This window comes from Podarcis bocagei, assembly GCF_964188305.1.
Source record: "Podarcis bocagei genome assembly, chromosome: 11".
In the NCBI taxonomy this organism is placed as follows: Eukaryota; Metazoa; Chordata; class Lepidosauria; order Squamata; family Lacertidae; genus Podarcis; species Podarcis bocagei.
Genome location: NC_138136.1, coordinates 30,996,451 through 31,012,779, shown reverse-complemented (window position 1 = coordinate 31,012,779; position 16,329 = coordinate 30,996,451). Strand labels below are relative to the sequence as shown.

The 16,329-nt window shown below is 43.5% G+C and overlaps 1 long non-coding RNA gene across 3 annotated transcripts in view; it reads left to right on the top strand.

Moving 5' to 3' along the window:
* The window catches only part of LOC308597587, an 80,207-nt gene that overhangs the window by 42,096 nt on the left and 21,782 nt on the right, over positions 1-16,329 (top strand). For 2 of the 3 annotated variants that reach the window (XR_014013060.1, XR_014013062.1), the window contains exon 3: positions 15,761-15,878. This is a non-coding gene — a long non-coding RNA (uncharacterized lncRNA). Of the gene's footprint in view, positions 1-3,050; positions 3,166-15,760; positions 15,879-16,329 lie in introns of all 3 variants that reach the window. The other variant, XR_014013061.1, reaches the window with a different exon arrangement.

The window sequence follows — 16,329 nt, the reverse complement described above, 5'->3', positions numbered from 1 at the left end:
TTTTGAGTGTTTTTTATATACATTCTTCCCCTAAAATGCACATTTTTCTATACATTCCAATGCATCTCCTCCTAAATATGCATTTTGGACACCTCAATTGATTCAGCACCAACCACGACAACAAGATTTCTGTGATGCTGAGTGACTTTATCCTCAAAAGTCTCTCATGACAGACAGTATACTCATCACAGTGACCCTCTGAGGGGCCTAACAAAAATCCCTGAAGGGCCAATAGAGGATGCAATGGAGGCAGCAGAGCAGCCCTTCTTCACTGCCCTCATGCTGCATAGTAAGCACAGTTGCCTACATGCTACTCACCAATGTTGGCCCAGTTTTGAAACAAGTTTTCCACTCCTTCTGTTGTAGTCTTCACCCTGCCTGCTTTATAACTCACAAGTCTCTGGTATATGAGGGACCAATGTGAGCTTCATAGCACCACATAGGACACTCAGGAGTGATCCTGTCAATGGCTTACCTCATTTCTTCTTTCCAGAGCAAGACCAGAGCCTCAACAGCATCACCAATGGAAAATCTCCCAGAACATTCGGGAATCCACTTGGTTCATTGAGTCTCTGGGGGCAGACCTTTCTAACTTGTCCCTCACTCCTACAGGGAGAAGTTGCCACAGACTATTACAAAGAAAAGATTATTAAAAAGCTATCTAGAGATCTGACTTTAATTTAGGATTGTATGATGATTCACTGGACCACATTTTGCTTCTGTGTCATTGTTGAGATTTCAGCTTTGCCACAGACTCAACAGAATCGAGTGGTCAAGAGCATTCACCCAAATAGAAAACAACTGGCTAGTCCTCATGACCAACAAAGACAGTGAGTTTAATTTTCTTTTCTCTCTGTTGAAAGATTTGCCAGAGAAGACCAATTGTGTGTTTCAAGAAAAAAATACTGGGTTAGGTTCAAAGCTGTGGGAAGGTTTAAATAACTCCAACAGATAATTTGACACAAACTTTTGTTCATTTCAATTTATTCATTTTGCAACCCCCTCCATTTTTCTTCTGATTGTCAGTCAGAAGAATCAGGTAGCAGCCAATGCACTTTTTTTTGCATATTGCTATGTTTGGTAAAGGGAGCTTACAGCCGATGAATACAGTGATATAAGTTTTGCCCACACAGATCGCATTGTAAAAGGTTCCAAAAACTGGAAAATGTTGACAGTTGTTTTCAGCAAATGGCGGCTTGACTCTGGCACTGTCAGTATTGATGTCCTTGTGCAAATGTAAAAGAGCAATGTGATTAAGGCAAGCTTGTCCGTGCTAGATCTCAGCCAAGTTTTCAATCTCCCTGTGGCACTGAAAGATTGCTCAGCTGTTGCAGATAATGCAAGAATAGCGAGCAGATTTCTGCCACTTTAAAATAAAATAAAACAAATGCCTTCACGCTGGGCACATATTCTATGGGAATTCGCCAACATCTGCTGCTGACCTAAAATTCTGGACAAGATAAATTCCTATTCTTATGATATTGAGCCATTTAGAGGCAATGAGATTTCTTAAGGAATGTGAGGATATCTTTATGAAAAGCTTATCTGCAGAAGGAAAATAATAGCAGTAATTTTCCATTGGTTTCTGGGCTGCCAGCATAATTTGTGAAACTTTGTCCACTTCTGCTTCATTACTTCTAGAGTTGTGCAATCCCATGCCTTATATGAGAAGGAGTTCTGCATAGGTCAATACAATTTCTTAAGCAGCAGTAATGCTCCTTGGAACTGTTTGTCTGCTTCAATGGATGTTGCACTGGAACTGCATTCCACAAAGTGCTATTTGGGTGAATCTTTCTGAATGCTCCCAATGAAACAGAAGTGTGATGCTCCACTGGTCTGTACTCTCTACAAATGCCGAATCCAACTGCTGTCATTCAATCTGAAAACTGTAAAGCACATTCTTCAGAACAGTTGCTTCATGTTTGTCAGATTTCACCGTAGGACTTTTTTCCATTTGGAAGAGCCATCAGCCACCAAGTCTGAGACATAGTTTCCAAGGATTTGAGCATGTCTTGTGCTTCTTGAATCCCAAATATTCCTTAAGAATCCGGCAGAGTATATTCTGATAGCCTCTGGAATGGAAAACAGCTTAGATTCCATTTTGGAATACATGTCATGACATCATTTTATTGTAATTAGATATTTTCATTTTACACTTATTTCCATTGTTACATTGAAGGTATTCATAAGATCTCAAAAGGGTAAAAGACTTCATTGATATTAAGTGCTTACAATAGATTAGTATTTCTTGGTCAGACTTTGTGATATTACATAATTGTCAGTTTAAAAGGAAATAACGTCCTTAGACATGAAAAAGATGAACAATTAAAAAAAAGCTCACAAAGGGCTGTTGTTTTTCACAAATTACTCTTATTAGCTGACCTAAACCTATTTTTTCCTTCTACAGGCACCTTTAGAATATGCACTAAAAATACAAGCATTCAAAGTTCAAGCATTAAGTCCAAAATTACTGCCTTTCAGATCTTTTATTATTCTTTCAGGCATTTAAAAATATAGGTCGAAGCAACACTGCATAATTTAGAAAGTTAACAAAATGCAGCTAATGAAAAGAAATGGAAGCAAATATAATTATAATAACCTTTTAATGCTTTGTCTCCTTTCTGTTGTCAATTAAACATGTAAAAGAGGTGATGGCCTACACACCACACCACACACACACACTCCTCCTCTGCCAGAGGTGGTATATTTTCAAGAAGGCAAAGTCAAAGCCCGTATATCCTTATTAAGGCAGAGAAAAGGCCAATTTCAAATAATTTGGCATTAGAAATTCCCAGTGTGTTGGACAAACTGAGCCATACACATTTGACTATTCCTACTGAATCTCTGATTCTTTGTGACTCTCTAAACTAAGCAACAATTCTCAAACATTGTAGTGTACATCCTTTCAAGCGTAAAACAACAACAACAATCCCCTCCCAACTTTTAGGTTGTCTAAAGGTTGCCAGTAACATAACTGTAGTGAGTATATATCAGTAAGGCTTTCAATGAACCCAATCCTCAAGCCTGTTCTTTGTTTTCTTTGTTTATAGCAGGGGTTGGCAAGGTTTACCTTGCCTGGGCCGGTTCACTCCAGCGGAGATCCCTCCATGGGCTGGATTGCACGTGCACCCACGATTTCCGGCATCTGCACAGATGTGATTTTAGGTATCTGCGCATGCACAATTTTCAGCGCCGTGGAAACGAGTCCCCACGCTGCACTGCCCGGGTTTAGTGCAGCGTGTGGGGACTTGCTGAGTGGGTGGCTCAGTTTGTGGGCGGTTTGTGGGCCAGTTAAATGACCCCCGTGGGCCGCTTGTGGCTCATGGGCCTTAGGTTGCCTACCCCTGGTTTATGTTCATACATGTGAGGTGATGCAGACTCAGACAATTAAAAATCCAGGGACGGTCAACGCATGGAGAGAGGAGCATGTTCATATGCATTGGCCATCTGCCAGATCTCCACATGTTGGTCAAGGTGTTTTGCATGGAGCCTACACCTGTACCAACTGTATATGCACAGGCTCTGTAGGCATGATCTGTATCATGCAGAATTCATGTGCAGGTTTCCATGTGTGTGCCTAGGTTGTGTGCAAAAGACTTGATCAACGCAGGGAAATGAGGAGCACAGCTAGTGCGCTCAGTCCTCCTGCAGTGAGTATCTCCTGGTTTTGAGAGAGATCTCTGTCCGTGCTCACATTACATCTGTGTCTGAAAAGATTAAAAGCATTGTGGGGTGGATGGGAATCCACTTGTCTGTGAATAAGCAGAATGCAAGTCTCTTCTAAAGGATTAAGGGAGGGGAGAAGGCTTAATGCCCAGATCCTTTAGAAACCAAAGTCCCAAGGCAAAGGAGGCATCACGCCTACTTGACATACAGAAAATTAACTGAGGTGAGCAGGTCTGGGAAGAAGTCATGGGGACACTGCTATTGCCACTGCAGGAAACACCCCCCCCCCCACACACACACACTCTTGCATGTGATTCCTATGCTTCAAAAGAAATTACTGATTCAAAACTACAAAGCAGACAACATAAGATAAGATGAACAGTGGAAATAAAGGACAGGAATCATGACATGAACATAAAGTTTAAAATAAGTCAGGCCTATACTAAAAAAGCATGTGAGTTTAAAGCCTTCTGTACTGAATTACTATTTAGACATCAGATTCCTCAGACCTTCCCAGCTTTAATATCTGAAGTGGTTTCAAACATTCAAGGGCATAATATACCTACAGACATAATACTGATAAAGAGTTCCCACAAAGGCACACGGCGAAGTGGCAGCAGCTTATGTTTTCAACATGTTTGCTTGGATGGAAGTCCTGAAAGACACACATTCAGGGGGTGCAGGCATCAACAAATGTAAATCCCAGAGCACAACATTGTAATCCCCCATCCCACTATATGACTGAACCTGCAGTTATCTTCTGACAAGTGAGAATATGATACCATGTTGTTTCACAAAAGTGAAACACAGGAATTCATGTACGCTATTCCAGTTGTCTCTGAAGTGTGGGCTGCTGGTGCTTTAAATAATTACGTTTTCCATTGCTTTTCACACCATCAATGAACATGCTGCTCTCCACAGGCATCTTATTGAGGTGAACATCATTGACAGCCAGGCACTTCTCATAAGAGCATAACAATTGCCCTGCTGGGTGAGACCATAAGGGTCCATCTAGTCCCACAGTGGCCAGCTGGATGCCTCTGGGAAGCCTGCAAGGCAGCGACTCTACCCTTGTTGTCCCTCAATTGCTGCTTTTCAGAGATATAATGCAGAATGGCCCTGAACCTAAAAGGTGCACGTAGCCATGGATGCACTTATCCTATTGCTCCCCTCCCCGCCCCCCGCTCCAGTGATGACAGTCATCAGCTTGAAAGTAGGAAGAAACTAGGAAGTTTGAAATGACAGCTACTGATTTTGCATAAAGGTTGCTCTTTCCCCCATGCTAATCCTGTTAGTGCTTTTGGACTATCAGCTAGCAACACAGGGTTTGGCAGAGCTGATGCTTGCCTTGCAGAATATTCAAGAAAGCCATAGGCAGGAAGACTGTGAGGAAGGGCACGTGCTAAGTGGTAGAGCATGTGTGTTGCATGCAAAACCTCCTAGCTTCTACCATCCAGGCTCTTTCCTCCTGCCCAAACCCTGGAGATATTGGGCCAGGGGCAGTGGCATAGCATGGGGACGGTTGCCCTGGGCGCAAAATTTGTTAGGGGTGCAAAATTTCAACATTCGAATTGCTGCCTCAAAACAGCTGCATGCTCTGTTGAAAACAGCTTCTCCGTGTGAACTAGGAAGTGACCTCTCCAGACAACGGAACAACTCTTCTTATCTCTGCAGTTGTGATCTCCTGGGTGACATGGACTCCTTAGGCGGGTTGAAGGTGCATGCGTACGCTGTCCATTTCCCTCCTTCCCACTCCTCCTCCATGCAGCCTGGGCACTGGCAACCCAGGCTATGTCACTGACTATGTGGACCAATGGTCTAGTTCAGGATATGGCAGTTTCCTATGTTTCTAACGAGAACTAGTATTCCTGCCTAAAGTTCTAACTGTATAAGTAAGTTCACCTCTCCTTCTCCCCAGCCTGATTTTGCCCCAGTTGCTCCTGCTGTGCAGCAGGTGTAAGCTGTCAAAAAGAAGGAGTAAAGGAAATGAAATACAGCCATTACTTGGAATGAGACTTGAGGCACCGTGTTACTGGAAATGAGTCAGGGCACCAGGCCACACAGGGAGTGCCTTCAAGCCGAGAATGGCTGGGGAGCATACACAACTTAATTTAAAACATAACACATGCTGAGCCTAGAATATCGACTCTCAACCACCTACCCAACTGGTCAATCAATATTCTTGGATCAGGTTGGGTTTCGACCGGGAAAATATAATTTGGGAGCAAGTTGATCTTTCAGCCCAACCTACATCATGGGATTGTTGTGGGGATGAAACAGAATAACTCCTCCCCATGTGTGATATCTTGAAGTCATTTGAAGAAGCACAGGATACAAGGCAAAAAATGCTAAGTAAAATAGCTGTATGGATTTATTTATTTTTACAAGTGGAAGCTTTTAAAGAGAACATGGTAGAAGTTTGAATGTTTCCTTCCTCATGGACTAGATATATGGCTTTTCAGATGTCATTGGCTGGCATGGCTAATGATCAGGAATTATGGGAGTTGGAGTCCGACAACATTTAAAGAACCACAGGCTCCCTCCCTATCCCTGGACCATACAGATAGTTGATCACTAGTCCTCCCAACTCTATTTTTCTGTACTTCTTACAAAACGTGCCTTTTCTTTCTTTTCATTTCCTGCTTTGCAGAGATGGTTGCTTCTTCTTGTGTCCACTGTCCTTCACAGATATGCCTGGTTTTCAAGAAAAGCAAAAACAGAAAGAAAATACCACAAGATATTTTTTCTCACTGTAAAGTTGGGTCAGGTGTAACAAAAAATAGAGGCAAATCACTACAGGAAGGCTGTTTACCTCAAGAAAGCATTCTTTATTACTCATCTCTTGTTTCCCCCTGTCTAAACTGCCCACTTCCTGATATTATTAGGCTGACCAAGTTTAACTTGTGTGTGCAGCCCCAAAATCATAATGTGTGTAAGCATGCTAATTCTTCATGGCTGCAATGAGCCCCAAATCTTCACCCTGACAGACTCCACAGGAATTATGTTGTGAAGTATTGGTAGCATTGATGCATTCACTGATTTGCTGGTCTTGTTTTGGTGTTTTACTTCATCAACACCAACCTGATTAAAAAGAACACCAATAAGCCTAATAACGAAGGAAAAAAGACAGGTCACTACATAAAAACTGAGGGAATGCTAAATAAAAGCATCTGCTTCCCTAATTGGGTAGTATGGTGGCCTGTGAACTGGGGAGGAATCGGTCCCTTTGTAATGTGGTCATCTGAGAAATTTGCGGCTGAGGCCAAGCTGTGAAACTCCATATTGAATCTTGATTCTTCCACGAACTCACTGGGTGGCTGGACACATGCCACCATCTCTTGGCCTCATCCTCTGCAACATAGGGATGATGATACTGACCTGTATCACAGGGTTATAGGGATTATGACAAGATAATGTGTGTGAAGTGTTTCAAATAAAAAATGAAATAAGAAGCTCTGTGCTGGATCAAGCCCATCTAGTCCAGCATCCTGTTCTCACAGTGGCTACACAAGCAGGATTTGAGCCCAAGAATACTCTCCCCACTGTATTCAGAAGCATTACTGCCTCCAACTGCAGAGGCATAGCATAGTCCTCATCATGGCTTGTAGCCACCAATAGCCCTTTCCTCCATTCATTTATGTAATCCTCTTCTAAAGCGAACTAGGTTAGTGGCCCTCACTGCCTTCTTTGCTCCAAAGGCAGTGCTTGTTTAGCTAAAAAGGGATTAAATAGGGAATGCACAGGATGAAGGGGTATTCACTGGCGGAGGAAGAGGAGTGCGGGGAAGCACACCACCCCTGGCAGTGCAATCCTGGTGGGGTGCCACTCCCCCCACTGCACTGGGCACCACGCCCCCAGGACACGTGCCACACTCCCACGACATGTGCCACGCCCCTGTGGGCAGCGCGCCATGCCCCGGGATGTGCACCAGCCCTGCCCCCATCTGCTCTCCGCCCCTCGGTTTTGGAGCATGAAGCTCCACCACTGGGGGTATTTAATATATTTTAAAAAGTAAATCTAAAATAGTAAACAGTCCTAATGTTATGTCTGAACTCTGAATGAAATGGGTTGCTTTTTACTGAATTTAAATGTCTCCTAAGTTTCTAAATAACTGTAGTACACTCTTTATTATATTCAACTTACATTTCCAGGTGATGCACGTTACTAAAAAAGAATTATCCACTGCACAGAAGCTCAATTTAGATATTCTTTGTCATTCACTCCCTCCCTCACTTTCCATTATAGCTTCTGCTTCTGCCTCAATTTTCTCTCTTGACACTTTCACCCTCTTCCCACCATTTATCAAGAGGTTTCCTTTATAGTTGCCCTTAGCTAAGAGCTGGTGTGGTGTTGTGGATTGTGTGACGGAATTAAGACTGGGGAGAACAGAGCCTCACCCCACATTCCTCTCCTCGCATTCCCTCTCCTTAAAAGAATGCTGATTTCGTAAGACATTTACTTGAGTGAAATATACTCAGAGTCGCAAAGTGATTTCATGCTCTTTATTCAGCTCATAGTGGTGAGGAGGAATGAATGAATGTCCCCTCACAGTATCTGCTTTATATACATTATTTACACAATGGGCTGCACATGATTGGCTAATTCCGGAATTCTACTGTAAGCCAATCAGGTTGTGGATTCACTTCTATCTGGAGAAGGATTGGGTGGTTCCTGCCAACCAATCATACTGCTGCATTGTTCTAGGACCAATCAGACTGCTGCATTCTGAATCCTATTGTTCTAGGACCAATCAGACTGCTGCATTTTGGATCCTATTGTTCTAGGACCAATCAGACTGCTGCAATTTGGATCCTATTCAACTCAGTACATAACATTGAGTTTTGTAAGCAACTTTTTTGTAACGAAACAATTACACCTTAAAATTGGCCCCAATTACACCTTAAAATTGGTCTAGGGAGTCTGCCATTTTATGCTTCTGCTTCAAACTGGCATGAAAAGTATTTGACAAACATCTTGACTCAAGCTTGCTGCGTGTGTAGGACCTCCGATACATGTCTGGAGTTCTAATGTCTCAAGGGGCTTTTCCTGCCATGTCCTCAGCAACTCCAAAACTACGCTGCAAAAGAGAGACCTACCTTCCATCACGCAGTGCTGACAAATCCCTTTGATTACCCAGAGTTCTGCGTGTGCATTGGGGTGTCCATAGAGTTGGGAGCAGAAGTTAGGCTCAAGGAGAACCCAGTATGTGTCATACACTAGCTCTGACACTGCCTGATAAATCTCACCTTAGGCAAACTTGTTCAGTCAGAAATGTCTGAAATTCACTGAGGTTTCAGGGGAGGCAAACTATACAAGATCATTTGGGGGCACTGCTGGCAGCTGATTGAGCATTCCTGGGTTTACAGGCCCAACATGATATTTCAGGCAGCTCTTGCCTCCCTCCCTTTTAACCTGTCGCTGAGAGTCTAGGTAAACAAGAGCGATTTCAGCCTCGCACTGTGCTGCTTTCCACAGCAAGTGGTCATTTGTTCCAGTTTCCCATGACCGCATGATTGCTTGGGATTGCTCTCCAAAAAACACATTGATTTGAAGCATGAGACTTCATAACCAAGGAAGGGGAAATGAAAAGACATTGCTATCACTGGTCAACAACAAATTTGTTGTCTGCATTTTTTTCAGCTGATTTAGGATGAATCTGATGTGCTGAATCCAAAAATCACATTGGTTTTGTTCAATCAGGTCAAGTTTTTGAGCTATGGCCACATGTCTTTTTTAGGTTTTTGTTCACATGTACACTTGTGTGGAGCATTTTAGAAGAAGTTGGTGGGGGTAAAATGCCTTGTCAAATAATTGTTTTGATTGGAAATGATTATTTTAATGACAAGAAGTATTCAGGTCCGATAGTTCTGGGTGATTATGTCGAAAAGGGATCAGTTTGTTTTTGTTTTTTTTAATCATATTTATTAAAATTTCCAATAATGACAGAATAGAAAGAATAGAAAAGATAAAGAAAAGAAAGAAAAAGAGAGACCAATTTTAAACCCTTATTTTCATAACCTTCTTTCTGGGACTCCCTCCTTCCCCTCCCGACTGTATTCCCCTTTCCCTAAGTTGGTTCCACAAGTTCTCATTCCCAATTTAAACCTAATATGTTATGCCTATTAGCCAATTTAAATTACAACCTTAACATCACTCCTCATCTTTAACAAAATAAAAAAAAGATTTTCCCCCCAAGATCTACCCCGTTTCCTTCCACGAATCCCCCCTTTTTTCCCAAAACATGTTAAATCAAAATACCAAAGTTATATAGAAAGATAAAAGATAAAAGATAGAAGAAGATTCAAAAAGTTGGTTACATAGCCTTTGGATTCTAGAATTCCCCCTCCCTTCCCCGGTTTAGATTCCCCATGTCCATCAGTCTGTATGTTGTCGGCCTGGAGGTCTCAAGTCTACAGCCAAATTTTCCTCAATCCATCTTGCCGGTTTTCTTTAAATTTGCTTGTTTTAATGCTGTTTAACTTCAAAAGTCCAGTCTAATAGAGGCCTTTAATTTCCTTTGATCATAGTTGCTCCTCCCATTGTTCTTTCCATGGCGTAGTTGGTCCTTTGCTCTTTTATTTCTTACTTTCTCAGGTTTCTATCTTGTTCAGCTGCAAAACCATTCTTATTCCGAAATCTAGTATCTCTACAGAGGTTTGTTATTCAGGAACAAAACTTACGTCCAGTTCCTACCTTGCTTCAATAGAAAAATTCTATTGTGTTGTCACCTCTGTAGACAGAACAATATTTCAGTTCAGCTGCTTTCCCAGGAGATAAGTCCTGTGCACATCCCGGAGTAGTTTTCCACATACGCCACTTGTAATGTCCCAAAGCCCCTCTAGGGGGGTTGCAATAACTTTGTATCCTCTAATCCAAAAGTCAAGTTGTTGTTTCTTTTTCCCCAGACATTTTGTAACCATATTTATGTCCAATTATAACAAAATTTACCAGCAAAATACTTATAACAAAGTCCTCTTTATATTCTCAAGATTTGACAGCTACTTTGACAGCTGTCAAATTCTCCATCTCTCTCCGCCAGGTTCTCCGAATCGCCCCGGTTCCCAGGGGGGGGGTTGCCTTTTCCCTCTCACCCTCGACTTTTCCCCTCCAGCACAATTCTTGTAGTATCCCATCGTGGAATTGATATTTTTTGTCAGCAATAAGCTTCTGAATCGATCTTGGTTTCTCAGTCCTTGTTTTAGCATGTTTACAATCAGGGAGGGGACTGACTTCCTTTTTAGATCCCCCCCGCTCGTGCCGAATCCGAAAAAAAATTCATTTTTTTTCTCCTTTTATACCCAGTTGCCCAATTACTCACGGGTTGTTGTTAAATAGCCGAATTTCCAATGGAAGAAGCCAGCGCTCTCCGACGAATGGCATGCGGCTGCGCTCGGCAGGGGAAGCGACTCACAGCACCACGCCGCTCCCCGGCACCCGATCCGTAGCCTTTAAAAAGGCTCCTTCACGAGTCGGGAGGGCGCTAACGGTACCTGCCGAGTCCCCATGTCCACGGGCTCCGTGCCCGTGGTTTTTAAGGGTCCCCGCGTCGCCGGCGCGGTAGGACCCAGCCCCTGCCGAGCAGACTCCCTCCGGAGCTCGGAGGGAGTCCGCCATTCGGCGATGGCGCCAACCCGGAAGTCGAAAAGGGATCAGTTTGAAGTCATAAAACCTTGAAATCTTCCATAAATTGGTCCAGCAAAGAATAAAGTTGGGGGATAAAAACTAAGTTAATGGGGCAGCCGCCCCACGAAGTATCCTGATCTTCAATCAGCACGTCGTCCTGTAGCTCATTGTGATGAAATTCCAGTGCCTATCTTCGGAGAACTTCCTGACATTAGTGACGAAGATGCCTCCAGTGTTGAAGGACATGAAGAAGAAGAAGTGGTTCTTGAAGATGATGCTCCACATCCATTTTCCCAAAAGGAGTTGAATGATCTAGTTCGCGACCTCAGCTTGTCAAAGGACTCTGCCGAACTGTTGGCATCCGGATTGAAGAAAAAAAACCTCCTCTCTGACAGTGCTCGCATCAGCTTCTTGCGCAACAGGCATCAAGAGTACCTCCGTTTTTTCTCGGAAGAGAAGAACTTGGTGTACTGTGCAGATATTGCGCAGCTTCTGCTCAAGCTTGGAGTGCCACAGTACGAACCCAAAGATTGGAGACTGTTCATTGACAGCAGCAAGCGATCACTGAAATGTGTTCTGCTACACAACGGCAACCAGTTTGCCTCTATACCCCTGGCTCACTCGAGTACACTGAAGGAGAACTATGAAGCGGTGAAGTATGTGCTGGAGAAAATTGGTTATGATCAGCATAAGTGGTTTATTTGTGTTGACCTGAAGATGGTGAACTTTTTGTTGGGACAACAGTCTGGCTTCACCAAGTACCCATGTTTTCTGTGCATGTGGGATAGTAGGGACCGTGCTCAGCATTACATGAAGAAGGACTGGCCTGTGTGGGAGGAATTGGTGCCTTGCAAAGAAAGGAACGTCATCAACGATCCTCTGGTGAACAGAGACAGAATACTCTTCCCACCGCTGCACATCAAGCTCAGCTTAATCAAGCAGTTCACCTGGACAAGGATGGTGACCTCTTCATTTACTTGTGCCAGGCTTTTCCAGGATTGACCATGGAGAAGTTGAAAGCTGGCATCTTTGACGGTCCTCAGATCCGTCAGCTCATCAGAGATCCAGAGTTCGGAAACTCAATGAACGAAGTGGAACTGGAAGCGTGGAAGGCATTTGTTCTGGTAGTGAAGAACTTTCTTGGCAACAATAAGGCCAGAAACTACGCGGAACTTGTCAACAACATGCTGACTGCTTTCAGAAACCTGGGCTGCAACATGAGCGTCAAGATGCACTACCTATTTTCACATATGGACCGGTTTCCTGAGAACCTGGGTTCAATGAGTGACGAGCAGGGGGAGAGATTCCATCAGGACATGAAAGAGATGGAGACCAGGTATCTGCGTCGCTGGGATGCAGTCATGATGGCTGACTACTGTTGGACTCTGAAGAGAGACCTCCGTGCTGCTGAGCATTCCAGGAGTTCCAAGAAACAGAAGTTCAAGCCCTGAAGTTTGAAAAATGGTGAAGCAACATGCAATTTACGTGTACTTACCTTTATCAATGCCCACCATCCAGTTTACAGAAAACCTGACCTGATGGAGAGAAACGGATGCCATTTCCTGATTCAGCAGTGCGAAAATACCCCAAATCATTTGTAGAAATCTAGACAACATTCAAAAAGTAAGAAATTGTTTCCCAGTGTATTTATGCCCAGTAGACTATCTGCTTTGCATGCAGGAAATCCCAGGTTCAATTCCCAGTATTGCCAGGTAGGTCTGGGAAGGACTTCTGCCTGAAATTCAAGAGAGACGCAGTCAGTCAGTGTATGGTATGGTTTATTATTCTTTATTAAAATTGTATACCACCCTTCATCCGAAGATCACTGGGTGGTTCACAACATAAAAATATAAAATGAGGACGCAAAATACATAATAAAACAAAAACAAACTGTCAGGGGTACAGGGACAGAGGCACAGGGAAGGCAGGAGATGGAGAGTGATGGAGAGAAATCGCAGGACAGCGAGGAAGAGGATTACAATGACACAAGGGATTCCATGAGTCTCTCCAGCGAATCAGAGGATTCCCAGAAGGGGGCGCCCGTGGTCAGGGCGAGGGGAGCCCCAGGGGGAGAGTGTCAGGAGCGGGGGGCCAGCAGGGGACCCCAAAGCGGCAGCTGGGAATCAGGGCCGGCTTCCCCACCAGAGCGCAGCGTAGGGGGGGAAGGTTCCAGTGTGTCAGGGGAAACAGCTCCGGCAGCAAAGAAGGAGGAGGGGTCAGAGGAAGCCATTCTCCCGGGAGGGGAGGAGGGCAGTGAGGGGAGTAGCATAACTGTCAAAAGGAAGGTTAGAGGTTGGGCACGCGTGCCAAGTTCAAATGTGGAGGCGCGCGGAAGTACAGGGAGCCCGGAGGAGGAGCCAGGTCCCAAAGCACGCAGGAGGGGGGGAAAGCAGTCTGAGGATTCAGCGTCAGGAGAATCCAGAAGGAGCGGAACCCCAGCGGGCAGAAGGACCCTGCAGAAAAGGAAAGAGAGAAAGAGGTGGAGCAGCGTAAGCCTCTTAAACTGGTGTAGGGGAGGGACTGATTCAGAGGGGACTTCTACCGTCTAAGGTTAACAGACGTGGGGGCTGCACGCCTCGCTTGTGGAACTTACTATGAACTGCAATAAACATCCTTGTATATAAGAAGAACTTGGCATTGGTCTTTTGTGAGCTCAGACCTGAGGCAGCCCTGACACAAACCAAGAAGCCATCTCCCCAAAACACATTTAAAACGTCATAGAATGTTAATCAGCCACAGGCTTGGTTAAAGATAAACATTTTTTACTGGTGCCTGAAGGTATGAAATGAAGGTGCCAGGTAAGCCTCCTTGGAGAGAGCATTCCACAAATTGTTCTAGTGTTCACACCCTCTGGAGCTCTTGTGGAGGAGGCACATGAAAAAGGACCTTAGATGATGATCACAGGGTCTGGGTTGGCTCATATGGGGAGAAGCGGTCTGTGAGATATTGTGCGTGCCATGCCACTGGACACCACAATCTTTGACCCAAGGCAACATCTCTGCTGCGATGACTAGTGATTTTCCAGGACTCTCCTAGGATTTGGGGTCAGTTGGAGCCTATGAAGCAGTGGTCCTCAAGCTGCATTCAGTTTGTGCACTGCATGTCTGAATTCTTACAACTTGAATTCTATGGAACTGAAATTGTAATACAATAAAAATACAATATAAGAAATAAGAAAAATAAGAAAGAAATAAGAAAAGCAATAGAATGCAATTTAAAATCTAGCACAGTGCATTGTGATTTCTACAACAGGAAGAAAAATCATTAAGTGGTCTGCCAAGACTCAGCAATTTTCAAGTGGTCCATGGAAAAAATATATTTGGGGATCACTGGTGTAGGCAATATTAACTAGATGGACCAATGGATAAGGTAGTTTCCTATGTTCCTATCATCATCATTATTTAAGAAACAATAATGACATTTTTGTATTTTCACACAGTTGTGTGTGTGTGTGTGTGTGCGCGCGCGCGTGTGTGCATTCATGTGTGTTCAAAGAAGTTCACTTAAGCATTCAACTTATATTTAGCCATTCTTCTTCTTGGAAAATACTTTCTTTGGCTGTTAGGAAAATGATGAGAGCTCTAAACTCATGGAGAGAATCCAATTTCTCCATCAACCCCTTTCAAAGCAGTTTCTCTTTGGTAGCCTTATTCCACTCTAATGGCAGAGCAGTAAGCAAGAGAAGTACTGCCAAGTGGTTCATGTTACTCTACATTTTATTGCAGTTTATGTTAACTGTGAATTCCTTGACAAAAAAGTAGAAAATCTTTCAAGAAGCTAAGGAAAAATCTCCTAATATGGGAACAGGTGAAGCAAGCTCCGAAAACCTTATTTAGAAAACACTGGCAATAGCAACAAATTTCAGCTGCTTCATTTCACAGTATTTAAAGCACACACACACACACACACACACACACACACACACACACACACAGTATTAATCTTTGCTGCCAGAGAATATTGATGCTCTTGTTACCAGCATTTACAAAAAAAAATGGTTGTGGATATCCTCCTTCTTTTTGGTTACTAATAGCCTGGCGCTAAAATGTGCCGTGACAGCTCATGAATGAGTAGAAATGGCTGTAGGACAGCTGTGCCTACACACACACCGTACAGGACTACAAAGCATGGAATCGTATGCTGGAACAGTATTGTATGGTGTATTCCTATATATGGCTTTGGAAAAGGCCCACTGAATTAGGGGTGCTCAAGGATTTCAAGCAGTTTGCGTTTTTAAGTGAATTGGCCTGATTTGTGCTTCCCAGACTAACATGCTAATTGGAACACTGTTATGCACTTCTCCGAATTTTCCAACACAGCTTTTGCCTCAAAAAAATGCATATACAATGCATATCTTAGGTTAAAATATACAGGCTCACAAATGTATATTTTTGGACAAAATGCATATAAAAATGCATATTTTGTGAGAAATAATGCAAATTCTTTCCCCCCTTTTCTTTTTAATCTGCAGAGTGACATGGAAATGCAACAGAAAAGATTTGTGAATTAGCTCATGAAAAACAACAACTGACATGGGTTGAATATAGATTGATTGATTGATTGATCCATCTGTACACTGAATTCTACAGGTAACAGATTGCAGCTTAAGTGTTGCAGGCTAATATAATAGTGCAAATGTTTATGAGCAGCACATGCATAATTTTCTTCCTCTTGTTGCGTGTTGAGTTCCACAGTGCCACCCCCCAAATAATTACACACTTCACACATCAATTTTGTTTAAGGTTTTTGGCATAATTTTGGCCACAACTTTATTCAAATACAAAAAATGTGAGTGGTTGCTTAGGCATTGGTGACTATCTGTCCTTGCCCCCACAGGACAGAGCTGGCACTTCCGGACTCCACCGGAAGCCAGCGTGGGAAACAAGTATTGGATAGAAGGGAGGCCGGGAAACAGGCCCTCACTTCTGACCCTCATGTTCCGGTGGGGCTTGCACGGCCCAAGCCCGGCTCCACGGACAGGACGAAAGAATGGCAAGCCCCTGGATTCCTTTAACGGAATTCCCTTTCCGCATCATTTGG